Raw genomic sequence first — 14,723 nt, forward strand, 5'->3', positions numbered from 1 at the left:
GACCAAAAAAAAAAAAAAAGAGGGGTCTTTTCAGTCGCAGGCAACCCCCTTAGATATTGATCATTCAGAAATAGTCAGAGATTCTACGGCTAAAAAAAGGACTAGAAAAAGAAAAAAAGGAGAGGACGCAGAACCGAGGATGGCATGAGAGTTGGTTCACATCCCTCTGGCTAACTTCTTTGTTTTCAGTCTGTGCCGGATCTCTAATTTTAGGTTTAATTTCACTTGTAATAGGATCTTATATAATTAATAAGTTGATTGCTTTTATTAGGCAAGAAACAAGTTCTGTACAATTAATGATACTGAGACAACAATATTAGCCTCCTCCTGAAGACGAAGAAATCTCAAGTGTCCAGGAAGAATTATAATGTCCCCTTTCTGTCTAATCCTCTTTCTTTCTCTTTCTAAGGGCCAAACGTGCATTTAGTCCAAGCACTCTGAAGGTAGACAAGTTCTTCAGGACCATCAGGAAAAAAAAAAAAAAATGGATCCCACCAGTGGCCCTGAAATGGCTCTCAATTCTGTATCCTCAAAAATCTTGTCTTTATCGTGCCACCAAAGTTTGGTAATGGTCAGGGGAGAATAAATGGGTCAATCAGAATAAGAGACATAGCTTTTGTTATAGGATATTGTATACAATATAGCTTAAAATTCAATCTGGTAAAAGATCTGAGACCAAATTGGGTAATGGAGAGCCTCTGGCGTAGTTAATTCCCAATAGGTAGAGCTATAAAATTTCTGCCGTTACCCTACTTTCCCTCAACCCTATCCCATAGTTTATCCCTATTGGATCTATTGGGTTGCAGTTTTCCTCAAGTTACTAAAACTGACTCCCTTAAATTAAAAAAAATAAATAAACAAAAAACAGAGATTATATAAGACACAGTTGTGGGACCTATGGCCTAAATACCTAAAAGAAGCTGAAAGACACTGGTAAAAAGGCTGCCTGTCTAATAGATATGTTCCTCTTACCTCCCCTAGACCTCTCCAAGAATTAACAACAAAAAGAGCTCCTACAGGATGCCAGGTCCAAAGTAAAAGAAGAACTCGTGGCACATCAAAGCTACCACGAGCACAAATGATACAAGACCCAACCCTGATCTCGAGGACCTAAAAGACCCTTGCCCCATTTTTTTAGGTTCCATGTCTCCCCCTTTCAGCAGGAAGTAGCTTAATGAGGACAACACCCAAATTCCCATGATTGGGTCCCTAAGTCTCTTGAGAAGGGGGGAATGTAACGATCAAGTTTTCAGGTGAAGGTGGGTTCCCTCTGTGCCCCTTGCCCAGAACAGAGCCACAAAAATTCCATTCTGTATAATTACATTCTGTATGACAGTCTCCCTGTGTTTCTGTTCCTCTTTTTAGGCAGCTCTGTTTTAGGCCTCCACCCTGTGTTTCTGTTCCTCTTTCTATGATCTAAAGATGAATTCTCACTGCTTAAGATAATCAATGTTCTTTAAAAGGAGGAATTGATTTAGCCAACATAGGTACTAGTCACAGCTTACAGCTTACATGGGTAGCCACTGCTAACATAGGCATTAGTCACTGCTTGCATATGTAGTCTTTGTTAATTATAGAATTTGTTTAATCAGATGTTCTTTAAAAAGAGGAATTGATTCTGTGTACGTAGGCATTAGTAATTTTCCAGTAAGTGTCCTCCCAGTACCCCTTAAATATCCAATAGTAAGTGAGAGCTAAAAATAGGATCTATAAAAAGGAAGAGTCTCCCTAACCCTATATAACCCTGCTTCAAAGATAGATCTGGGCTCTTGGTCTGAAGCTGTTGTATCGGACCTGACTCCTTGGTGGTCTTTGGGGACTTCGTGACTTGGGCATAACACTATAAAATATATATTATGTATAATAATACATTATTAGATTATGTACTAGAATTAATAGAGTATATTTAATCAAGTTTTTCCCAATGCTTATTTAAGTATTTGGACTAAGAAAATATCACCATGTAATAGAATGCTGTCTTGCATGTTAGAAGACCTCGGTGCTACTTTGGTCCTTCAGTTCCTTTAAGTGTCTTGAGTTATATTCTTTAAATACAGCCATAGAGGTACTGTCACCCCCCTCTTTGAGTGAGGGTTTTGTCACTTAGCTCGTGTCAGCTCACCCTCACCTAACACAACATCCCCCAAACTGAGATCCTCAGAACACTGGACTTACACAAGAATAGGCCTTAACAGAGGCAGCCTGTTGGGAACAGCTTTTCCTACCATGTGGCTTCGAGGCCACGGACAGTGCAGTGAGACTCGGCAAAGCCCCATAAGGAGGGCAACTGTGGCTTCTTAATCTCATCTAACCATTCTGAAAAATGGCGGGATCTACTGCTTTTATTTCATGAACTCTGGACTATTTCTTCAATGTAGGAGGCTGAGCATGCAGAGAAAACTGAGTCGGCTCCTACCTCCGGGGCAGGGAGTTGGTGATCGGGACAGGGTCTGTGTCACTCTTTGGCACGGAGGTGAAGTCCACACTGACTTTTCAGCATAGGGCTCATTTTCACCATGCTCAAAGCTATTCTTTATAATGATGGTGAGATGATGATGATGTTGCCCTGTTTTAAAACGCACCAGGAATTTGTTTTAATCGAATGTGGTAACACATGCAGACATGGAAACGGTTGTCATGAAAGTTTCTCTCCAAGATCCCTAGAAGCAGAGATGTCCCGGGGCTGGTCAGGAGGCTCAGAGAGACACCAGAGTGAGACCCCTTAGAATGGTTTTTACAGGAGGGCAAGGCAAGGCATTTTATGCAGGCTTGGAACTGGCTAAAATCCTGGTTCAAATACTTTCAGCAGCCCTGAGGCTTAGAATCTGTCTCCTGAGGTCTGGTACCTGGCCCTCAGGTGGTTAGGGAAGGGAGAGAGCAGCCCAGAGCCCGAGAGCCCTGGGAGAGCCCAAGGAAGGAGGTAGTGTGGGCTCGGGGTTCTGGGTTAGTTGCTTTGCCGGGGATGGGTGTACTCCTGGCAAGGTATTTGCCGTCTCTGCAAATTAGTCACCCTCGAGCAACAACAGTGCAGGGCAGCAAGAACTCTGATGTCAACATTTATCAGAATAAAGAGACTCCCTTAATCCAAGCCCTAATCTCCATTCTCATGGCCCTCCCCAATACACACCCATTCTAAACTATTTAATCTGTATCCTTATAAATGTACTTCTGCTTGCCAAATATGAATTGAGTTCTATTTATGTGTGATTTTAATTGGCATAAATAGTACTGTGCTATAATATATCTCATTCCTTTATTCAACACTCTATTCTGAAGATCCATCCATATTGCCGTGTGACAGTTTAGTTTGGGCTGTGGTCTCTTGCTGCAGTGTAATATTTCTTAGGACACATTTGATTAATCCATCATCCCTTCATGGAAGATTCGTGGTTGCTTCCAACTCCTCACCAGGAACAAAGCTTTGGTGTTCCTTCTCACAAGAATCTCTCTGAACTGTACTTACTGTGTCAGAGGGCAGGTGCATACCTAATTTCACCACATACTACAACTTTGTTCTCCAGGATGACCAGGCCAATTTATACCCAAGCAGCTGTGCCCAAGTGTCCTCGACTCCCCATGTGCATTCACAGGGCTGAGTTTCATGTTATAGAAGCATCTTGTGGTTCCAGCTTTGAGTCGTTCTGCTGGGCATGGGCGGTACAGAATCAGCTCTGGGTCCCTTCTCAGATCACCTCAAACTGCCCTCAGTGCCAACAACTAAATTGTGAAAGCACCAAACTCAACTTCACATGGTGGCACCACAGCTCAGAAGGCACAGTGTGGTCTCAAATTGGCACGAGTTTCTTGCAGGTGGAAGGTCTGTAGGGAGAACAGTTTGTGCAAACACCAACTATGGTTTAGGATTTCAAAGAAGTCAGCTATGTACAAGGGTGATAGGACTTATTCATGGAGAAAGCAAGAGGAAATATTTTTGAATGTCTCCTTGGTTTGGGTAGAAAAATAATTCAGTGGAATTGTTGCAAACCCAAAGAAGACAGCAATATGAAAAGCCTGTGTGTGGAACAGCCTGACTTTCAGAGCCACATTCACTCAGGACACCAAGCAAGAGCTGGAAAAGCAGGACTCCTTCCCGAGACGAGAGCAATGGAAGAAGGAAAACAAAAATAATGATCAATCTACAGGGAGAGATTTCCATTTGAAAACGAGATCTCAGGAGAAGGGACAGGCTGATTTATAAAGCGGGTGATGGAAGGCAGGGAGATGTTTGGCATATTCCTCAATAAGGAAGAATGACTTTGGCCCAGTGAAACCTAACAACAACAAGAAGAAGAACAGCACAGCAAGGCAAATTCTTCATTTCTTTTTTTTTTTTTTTTTTTTTTTCCCCAGTACTGGAGATGGACCCCAGAGCCTTGTACATGGTAAGGGACATTCTTTCTCTGATTTATATCCCAAGCCAAGGAAAAAGTGCTTAATGAAATATCAGCAAATCAAAGGTCTGGGGTGCATAGTTGAGTGGCAGAACACTTGCCCAACATGCATAAAGGCCTGGGTTCAACCCTCACTATCTCAAAAAAAAAAAAAAAAAAATCCAATCCTACAATAAAGAAAAGAAATTTACTACTACACTCCCAGTCAGGCAAAGTTGGTTAAACATTCATAAAATCATACTATGTGATTCACTATGGTAAAGAACTAAAAAGAAAACTAAGATCACCTCAAGAGATACAGAAAAAGCATTTGGCAAAATTCAACACCCATACATGTTTTTTTTTAAAAATCAGCAAACTAACAATAGAAGAAAACTTCTTTAACCTGGTAAAGGGCATCCATTAAAAAACAAAAAAAACTGAATGCTTGCACTCAAATGTAAGGAACAAGACAAAAACATCTATACTTAGCTCACCTATTCAACATCGAATTCTAGGGCCGGAATTTAGCTCAGTGGTGCCATCGCCTGCCTCACAAATGCAAGGTCCCGAGTTAGAGCCCCAGTACAAAAAAAAAAACAAAAACAGAAAACAAACAAAAAAAAACATTGAATTCTAAAATCCCACACCAGTGCAATAAAGAAAAATAATTGAAGTGTATATATAGCAAGTAACCTTTGTTCACAGTTGGACATATTCATGGACCTGGAAAGTCCCAAGGAATTTACAAAGTTCCTAGAACTAACAGAGGAGTTTGGCTATGTCACAGGGTATGAAATACGTGTTGAATTTTCGTTGTATTCTTATAAATAATAATGAACAATGGGAAATTAGAATTTTAAAATACCATTTGCAATAGCTTCAAAAGTATAAGACAGTAGAAGATAATTTTTACAAAATTTAATAATTTTAACATAATTTTTGAGTTACCTCAAACAACTAGGATTAGAAGTCCCATTTGACCCAACTATTCCCCTGCTGGGTATCTTTCCACAAGAATGAAAAGACTCATACCACACTGGTATATGTATGCACATGTTTATAGCAGCACAGTTTGTAATAGCTAAATCTTGGAAACAACTCAGATGACAATCAACTGGTGACTGGATAAAGACAATGCTTTTTAAAAAAAATAAAATGGAGTACTACTCAGCCATAAAGAATGAGAAACTAGAGACCTTTATAACTAAATGGATGCACATTGAGGGCATACTCAAGTGAAATAAATAGGACAAACGTGTAAATACCAAATAGTTTCTCCAGTGTGAGAAACTAAAGGTATAAATGAAGATCAAAATGTATAACATCTATCCCAGTAATGAATGTAACTGTATTGTATACCTAGATTGTAACCATAAACTCAATTTAAAAAATGTATAATAGATAATGCAAAATAGGAAGATTCCAGATGTCGTGGAGAGGCTGACAGAAGCCTTGAGATTTTATGAAAAAGGGCAAGGATTTTGCGGAGCTGGCCGGGAAGGTGGCTCTGGCTGAGTCCTGGTCTGGTTGGTGTTATCTCAGGGTTGGCTCTTCTGGGTGGCTCTAGAAAAGTCCCTATGGATGATCCAGTTCCCATGAGATGATTAGGGGAGGTTTCTCACCTTGGGGTAATCTGTGAGGCTCTGCTTTTCCTAGAATTTGAGGAGACTGCAGGCTTAGAACAATGACTGGAGACTTCTAGGCACCCGTCCTGGGAGCCAGGAACAGGATGTTTTTAAAACTGGATAATAGATGTCCCTATAAATCTTGAAAATGTGTTAGTTACGTTTAATCTTGGTGTCTTCAGTCTTGAAAGGGAACAAGATAAAGTAGGTAGATTTAAGGCTAAAATATCTTGTTATTCCCAGCCTTTAGACAGATACTCCTCAAGTAATTATCATGCCTCCTGCAGTGCTGAGCAAGGATCTGACGCAGACTTAAAGTAATAAAGGAGACAAATGTAAAATGAAGGCGGAGATGCCGAGCTTTACTTACCAGATGTTTATAGTTACCCCCTGGGTGTCAGCAGGCCCGGTCTCTAACTCCCTGTTATAAGGTGGCTTCCAGAACAGTTGGATCCAAGCCTCAAACACATCAAAGCCAGGTGCCATCTGCCTCACTCTGCACCCTTCGTTGTGTAGGTGAGCTACATGTCACCCTACATTTTACCCACTGCTCTCCCCAGACTGCTAGGGAGGACAGCCACCCACAAGTGCCTTTCCTGCAGCTGATATTCAGACAAGATGGATTAATAAAGGCTCCTGCTTCCAGCCAACCCCTCTGTGCCCAGGATGCCAGATTAGATGCAGGTCCTGCCCTCAAGCCTTTAAACTGGCCAGTCCCCTTCACACAAAGGAATCTCCACCCTAGAGTCCTTGATGGTCCAAGGAATAGAGAACCCTCAGGAGGCTGGTCCTAAAGGAAAGATAGCCACGTGCTGCAGATTCCTCCAAGGGCTTCAAAAGGCACCCACTTTTCCCAAGCCTCACAGTTATAGGGCTGGCCCCAGATTCCCCAGAGCCCAAACTGACTGGTTCCTGTCCCTCACCTAGTGATGTGAACTGGAACATTTAAAGGTACTTGCTCCAAGTATTATTACTCTGACTCCCAAAGCTACACATTCAAGGTCATTGGATGTCTTAGTTACGTTTTGCATTGCTAAGATGAAATACCCAACAAGCCACAAATTAAAACAGGAAAGGATTTTATTTGGTTTTGGTTTTGGTGTTTTGAGACAGGGTCTTGCATATAGTTCAGGCTGGTCTTGATGGAGCTCACTGTGTAGCCCAGGCTGGCCTCGAACTCGAAGCGATCCTCCTGCCTCAGCCTCCCAAGTGCTGGGATTACAGGTGTGTGCCATCCCTCCTGGTGTGGAAAGGTATATTGCAACTCACAGTTTGCAGAGGTTTCCGCCCATACTTGGCTGGCTGCAGGGCAGGGTGGCTTTCAGAGGGACCTGGAAGAGGATAAACAGTTTATGGTGCAGCAGAGGGGAAAGCAGGAAGAAGCAGATGCAAGCTTCCTTTTCCTCTGTGTCTTTAAATTCCATCTAGGCTACAAGCCATACCCAGAGTGGGGCTTATCCGTGCCCTTAATCCCAGTTCACACCCTTAATCCACATTTGCACATCCTAATCCAGCCACCTTTGAAACTCCCCACCTATGAGTGCCTGAGGCCGGGGTAGGCTGCGGTGGGTGGGTGGGGGCTGCGTCTTGTTACCAGCTAGAGCACTGGGGAAACTAATTCCTGAAAAAGTTGCTCGTCAGCTAATTTGGAAATGAGAAGGGTGGATGGTCGTTTCAGTCACAGAGAACAGGGATTGGGGACGTTCCAATCATCCCAGATAATTTATGTTGTATATTTATAAACTTGTCTTCTATAATTAGATTTTACTTAGGAATAACAATGAAGTACCCTAGTTCTTCAATTAGTAAGCACTTTTAACCTCATGGGTATTAAAATACCAAAAAGCTGGATTTGATATGCAGCTCTGAGCTATAATGTATTCATCTCAGAATGCTGTGCAATTTTGCATTTATGTCTTTTGTTGTGCGGATGTTGTGTGGTTAACAATGAAGATGAAATCTTAGTGCCAGCTTCCTTGTGCATGTAACTCAGCCTAACCCCAACCTATTTCAGTTCAGCATGCGAAGTGTTAAAGCTAGTCTGAACCAAACTTTTCCGCATTTTCCAAAAGAAATTGATTTTCCTCAGCCCAGGCACACAGAAGGTACAAGCACACGCTCATAAATATACCCACATTTATATACAATTTGTGTAAAAGACAGATTGAAGGTCTTTTTTTTCTTACTTTGACAAAAGGAATGATTACTGAGAATTTCTTAAAATAACATTAAATAACATTAAAGGCTGCATTAAATCAAAACATTACCTTGTTAGGTATGAATCAAAAATAAAACTAAAAAAAATTTTCTTAAATTTAAATTTGCACAGTTTTCTATTAAAGCAATAAAAATTCAAGCTCCCTGCAGTTTCTGAAAGATAATTCTGTATGTACAATAGGTAGACTAGTACAAATTTGCCAGTTCCTCCTGTACCCGGGGTCATAATTTTTGCTATAACAACAGTATAATTTCTAGCAAGAGTCTGCTCCAAGGGCCACCTGAGCCCTGATCTTCTTCCCAATTCTGTGATGAATCCATACATTTGCTGATTACCCTTCAAGTCTTGGATCCAATCTAGCATTTGGTAGGTGGCAGTTGAAGGGGAAAACGTGGCACCACAGATTGCAAATGTACCAGCCTCCTGGAAAAGCTATTTGCTAAGCTGTGTCGAATCTGCCCAAGTGGGCTGTGGCAGCTGCAGAACCGTGGCACCCAAGCTGCAGATGGTGCTCCTGTCCTGTGGCCAAGGGCTGGATCCCTGTGCCACAGAGCCCTTCAGCCAACGAGCTGGCCCTTGTTGTAGAGCACCTGCACCCACTCCAGCCACCAATGCCCAGGGCCGTGACACTGACAGAGGCGTGGGGGCACAGAGTGGCCCAGAAGGTAGGACTTGTGCGCCCCTGTGTTGACTGCAACGCCCAAGGTACGGCCTTGGATAGAGCATGTTCTCCCAGCAGCACCTAGAATACTTGGAAAACTGCTGGTTGCTACCCAAAATATACACTTCCCTCTAGCAAAGCAAATCCTTCCCCATCACATTCAAAAGGTATCAGCTGTCTACTTTGGCGCCTCTGTTCCCTGCCAGTCCGGGTCTATCTGTCTCCCTAAGCCTGCACAGAATTCATCTTCCAACCAGCCCTTCTGGCCCCTCCACCCAGCTCTGAATACTCTTTGCACTGTGCTTGCAGACCCTTGAGCTATTCAGTCAGTCCCTGATTTATACACTACCCCCCGAAAGTGTGTGCTGAGAACCTACTTCGTGCCTGGCAGTTGGGGTGCAACTGGGAGAGAGTCCTATATAGTATTGGGAGATAAGATAAGCAAGCTGCGGCATTTAACGTCTTCGGTCTAGCCGGGAAGACCAGTAAAGAGGCCCGTAGGGGGAAAGGTAGAAAGTCAAGACGTTACAGGGCCACACAGGAAGGTTTGAGTAGACAGATGAGTCGGAAATGCTTTGGGAAGGCCTGAGGTCAGGATGCAGCCTGGAAGGTAAGCAGGTACCGTGCAGGAGCAGCGTAGCCTGTCGAGGGGGTGGAGTAGGGCAGCAGCCCACACAGGGGCCCGGGGCTTTGGGGACCAGATCCCAGGGGACCGTACGAGTGCCCCCGAGAAGGTGGGACTCTACCCACGGGCGCTTCTGTTCACTTTGTGTCGTGTATGTGTATCTGTGTTCTGTCACATGAGTCACCGCTATAGCCTCCGTGTAAGACCTGATTCTTAACTCAAGCACCGTGCTAAGCACAGGTGAGGCTTCCCTGAAGTGCTGTGGAGGAGCCCGCAGCTGTTTGCAAACCTGGCAAAGCAGAGGGGTCTTTCCACAGCTGGATGCGAGGCCATCTGTCATCCAGAGACCCCAGGCCAGCCTTCTGCGGAGAAGACTGCTTAGTGCTCATAAACGACTCTCCCACCTCCCCGCCTCTCTGGGGAAGTAGCAATAACTCACACCCCAATACGATGGGCAAGAGCGGGACAGGACAGGAGCAGAGCTGTGGGCATTCTGCCTTGCACCGGTAGGCATTCCTGCAAGCTCAGTCTCCCAGGCCTCTGAGCAGAGCGCAGCACCCAGAACTACTCTGCACTGCTGCAGGCATCCTTCCTGCCTGACTTGCACACCCCTCGTTCTGTTTCTTCTCAGTCTCCTTCAAATGCTGGCCTCAGGCCCCCTTCCCAGGGCCCCTTCTGAGGTCACTCACTATCCTTGGAAATTATTCAGCCCATCTCTCTGGGGACCAGACCTGCCAGCTGAAGTGGACCCTGACACTTGTCATCGTCTGGCTGCTCAGCATCGGCACCTCTTTCCTGTCCGTGGAGAACCCCCTCCTTACAAGCCTCGGTGGGGAGCAGAGCTTCACGCAGCCATGGAGCCTGAGGGTGTCAGATCATAACAGCCTCTCTCGCTTGTTGAGCAGCTAGATTCTGGGACATCAGCACACTGGCCTGGCTCGGCCCTCAAAGGCTGCTTCAAAGTCTTAGCCCAAACCTGTCCAGGTGACAAGGAGGAGAACAGCCACTGAGGCCGCAGTGCCGGGACCAGGCCTGGAGCATCAGGGATGTCTGACGCCACATCCTGTGACCAGGAGCTGCAGAGGGAGTGGCAGTGTCTTCGCCTCACCCGGCCATTTCCAAGATGGGAGGCAGCCCCAGTGCTGAACACAACCTCCATCGGGTTCTGTCTGCTCATTTTTACGCCATCTCTGCAGGAGTCCTGCTGATCCCCGCACACACTCAGTGAACCCATTCTGCTTAAGTAAGTCAGAATCCATTTCCGTGCGGGGGTGCATCTCAGAGGAAAGTTCCCTCTCAGGAAGGGACACAGCTTTGCTTTCATACCAAGTTACTCAAGGGGGCCGGGGATTTAGCTCAGTGGTTCCGCCGCCTGCCTCACAAGTGCAAGGTCCTGAGTTCAATCCCCGGTACCAAAATAATAATAATAATATACTGAGTTACTCTGAATCAGTGATTTCAAGTTGTGGCCCCCAGACACTTTCGGAGGTCTGCAAAGTCAAAACAATTTTCATAAAATTGCTGAGACATTATCTGTCTCTTTCACGGTGTTGACCTTTACTCTGAGGACACAAAAGTGCGTAAACGTTCCACTGAGGACACAGACGGTGAAGAGAAAGCCAGGCTCTTAGAACTAGCCGAAGCCGAGGATCCTCAGCACCATGCTTCTGCAGAAAGACACAGGCAGCCCCACTGAAGAAGGTGCTTTTTGAAAGCCAGGCGTGGTGGCATGAGCCTGTAGTCCCGGCTACTCTGCAGGCTGACTCGAGCCCAGGAGTTTGAGCCCAGCCTGGGCAACACAGCAAGACTCTGTCTCAGAAAAAAGAAAAAGGTATAAACAGGTCCAGGGACCAAAGTGTGAAGGCTGCTGCCTTACATTCTGTCCAAGTTCCCTACCAGCTGTTCACAGGGCCTACAAGTATCCATTACCATCACCACTGGGGGAGGGAGGTCCACCCTGTACAGTTTCTCTCTCTCTGAACTTGGGGCTACACACTGAGCTACAGCCCCAGTCCCCTTTTTAGACATGTTTTAAAATTTTGAGACATGTTCTCACTAAGTTGCCCAGACTGGGCTGGAATTGGTCCTCCTGCCTCAGCCTCCCAGAGTGCTGGGATTACAGGCCTGTGCACCCACACCCGGCTCAGCCCTGTGTCCTCAGTCCCCAATCCTTACAAGCCTCCCCCTCTGATCCCGCCATCCAGCTCCTCTTCTCTGCACAAAGCTCCCTCTCCCTGGAACACTCCCCTCACGCACGCTTGGGCACCTCCCGCTCCTAACTCAAGTACCGCGAGAAACTTAAATGTCACTTTCTTGTCCCGATCTAAATTAGGTCACCCTCACTGCATCCTGTTCTTTCCCTTTGCACTTATCATTTAGTTGTACATTTGTCTGTGTTTGCTTGTTTATTGTTTTGCTCTTTCAGTAGAGCAGGTCGGGGTCTCACTATGTAGTTGAGACTGACCTGGAACTCACTATGTAGCCCTGGCTGGTCTCGAACTCACAGCGATCCTCCTGCCTCAGCCTCATGAGTGCTGGAATTACAGGCATGCACCACCAAGCCAACCCTCAGTATTAATTTATTAAATAAATAAAAATGTATTGCACTACATCTATTATTCTTTGTAGACCATATTTTTTTTCCTAATGTAAGCATTTAAAGACCTGGAACTCACTATGTAGCCCTGGCTGGTCTCGAACTCACAGCGATCCTCCTGCCTCAGCCTCATGAGTGCTGGAATTACAGGCATGCACCACCAAGCCAACCCTCAGTATTAATTTATTAAATAAATAAAAATGTATTGCACTACATCTATTATTCTTTGTAGACCATATTTTTTTTCCTAATGTAAGCATTTAAAGACTTGGGCCAGGGATTTAGCTCAATGGAATCACTCCTGCCTGGCAGGCACAAGGTCCTGAGTTCAATCCCCAGTACCAAAAATTTTTTAAAAATAAAGGCAGTAGTCCCCTCTAATCACTGCTCATTTTGACACATTATTTCATAATTATTACTGTTTATTTTCAAAGGTTACTCTCAAATTGCTTAATGACACATTATTTAAAAGTGCATGGTTGTCCACCTAACAAAGATTAAAACTAGACCCCTATTTTCCACCATGTTGTCGTCCAAGAACCTGCTTGTGAAACAAGGTTCGGGAGCTCAGACTGGGAGGGTAAGGTGCAAAATCACCAAGCAGACTCTGGGGAGGTTTCTGCAACACTTCCACTTTATTCAGGAAATGTACAGGCTTATATAGGGGCAATCATGGGGAGGAGCATGGGAGGAGCATTTAACATTTGGTGATATCTTATTGGCCAGACATGGCGGAGTGATTTTTCTTGGGCAAGGTGAAGGCGCCACAGACTAGGGACGGAGGTGTAGCCTGTTAGACCCAGCATCTGTGCACTTATGCGAGCTGGCTCAGCCTTAGCAAGGTCTCCGAGTTAGCTCAGGAGACAGGAGTGTGGTGCACCTGGCCCAGACAGTCTTGAACTCCCACACTGCCATGCACCAAACTAAAATTGAAATGGATTAAAAATCTAAATATTAAAACAGAAACACTAAAGCTGCTGGAAGAGAGTATAGGTAGAACTGGTATAGGAAAAGACTTTATGAAGAAAACCCCAGTCACACAGGAAATATCATAAGGAATAAACAACTGGGATCTCATCCTATTAAAAAAGCCTTTCACAGAAAAAAAAATCAATAGAGCAAAGAGGCAACCCACAGTGCAGGAAAAATAATTTGCCAGCTGTTCCTCAGACAAAGGACTATTACCTAGAATATATAAAGAACAAAAAAATCAGAACCCCCAAATTCAAAGACCCAATCCAAAAATGGGCATCTGAAATGAACAGACACTTCTCAGATGAAGTAGAAATGGCAAATATATGAGAAAATGTTCAACATCACTGGTCATTCAAAGATGCAATTAAAAAAACACTGAGAGGGCTGGGGATTTAGCTCAGTGGTTCCGCTGCCTGCCTCACAAGAACAAGGACCCAAGTTCATTCCCAGTACCAAAAATAAATAAATAAATAATAAAACAACACTGAGATTCCATCTCACTCTAGAAAGAATGGCTGTTATCAAAAAACCAACCAATAACAAATGCTGGCAGGGCTGTGGGGAAAAAAGAACCCTTTTCCACTGGCTGGTGGGAGTGTAGACTGGTGCAATCAGTGTGGAGATTCCTCAAAAACTAAAACCAGAGGTTCCATTTGACCCAGTTATTTTTTTTTTGATGCCTTTCTGAAAGAATTAAAAGCATCATACAACACTGATATATGCACACCCATGTTTATAGCAGCACACTTTGTAACAGTTAAATATTAGGAATAGCCCAAATGTCCATTAACTTATGGATAGATAAAGAGATATAGAAAATGGTTTTTTATACAACAGAGTACTACTATGCCATAAAGAAGGATAAGCTTGAGACATTTCTGGCTAAATGGATGCACCTTGAGACCATATTCTTAAGTGAAATAATTCAGACACACATGTTTAAAACTGCATTGTTTGTCTGGTGTGCTTCATATGATTTCAAGCCTTTCACATTTGTTGAGCTGTGTTTTGTGGCCCAGCCTGTGGTCTGTCTTGTGAAAACATACCATGCACACCTAAACAGCTGATGTCATGCCTGTGTCATGTTCTGGGATGTCACTTAGGCAGTGGCATTATTCAGATCACTTAAAATCCTTATTGATTTTTTGCTAATTTTTCTATCAATTGTTGAGAGAGGTTTATGCCTCATGTAGTTTGACACAGACATTTATGTTTGCTATGTCTTCTCAGTGGCTTGATCTTATCATTATAAAATGTTTTTTTCTTTATCTCTGGTAATATTTTCTGCCTGGAAGTCTGTTTTATCTGTGTGTTTCTCTTGTTTCAAAACAAACATATATATTTAATACATTTGTGGGAATAGAAGAAGTGAAACAAGATCAGAATTTATACTTTGGGAATTGATGTAAAGGGTGGTTGCATTTTTCAAAGAAGCTTCTCATTTCAGTCTTTTCTGTCTTCTATGGAGCAATAAATAATAGTTCCTACTCTCACGGATAAACTGTTACATTTGTTGGACAGTTATATCTTTGTGTATCACGTCATTATTGTCTATTTCACAGTAAAATTTACAGCACTGCAATTAAAGAACCCATAGGAATTAGAGTGAACAGCAGTCAAACTCACAAAATGAATGTTAGAGACCCACAG

Source organism: Fukomys damarensis, unplaced genomic scaffold (genome assembly GCF_012274545.1).
Source record: "Fukomys damarensis isolate Sample0158 unplaced genomic scaffold, DMR_v1.0_HiC HiC_scaffold_33, whole genome shotgun sequence".
NCBI classification, from domain to species: Eukaryota; Metazoa; Chordata; class Mammalia; order Rodentia; family Bathyergidae; genus Fukomys; species Fukomys damarensis.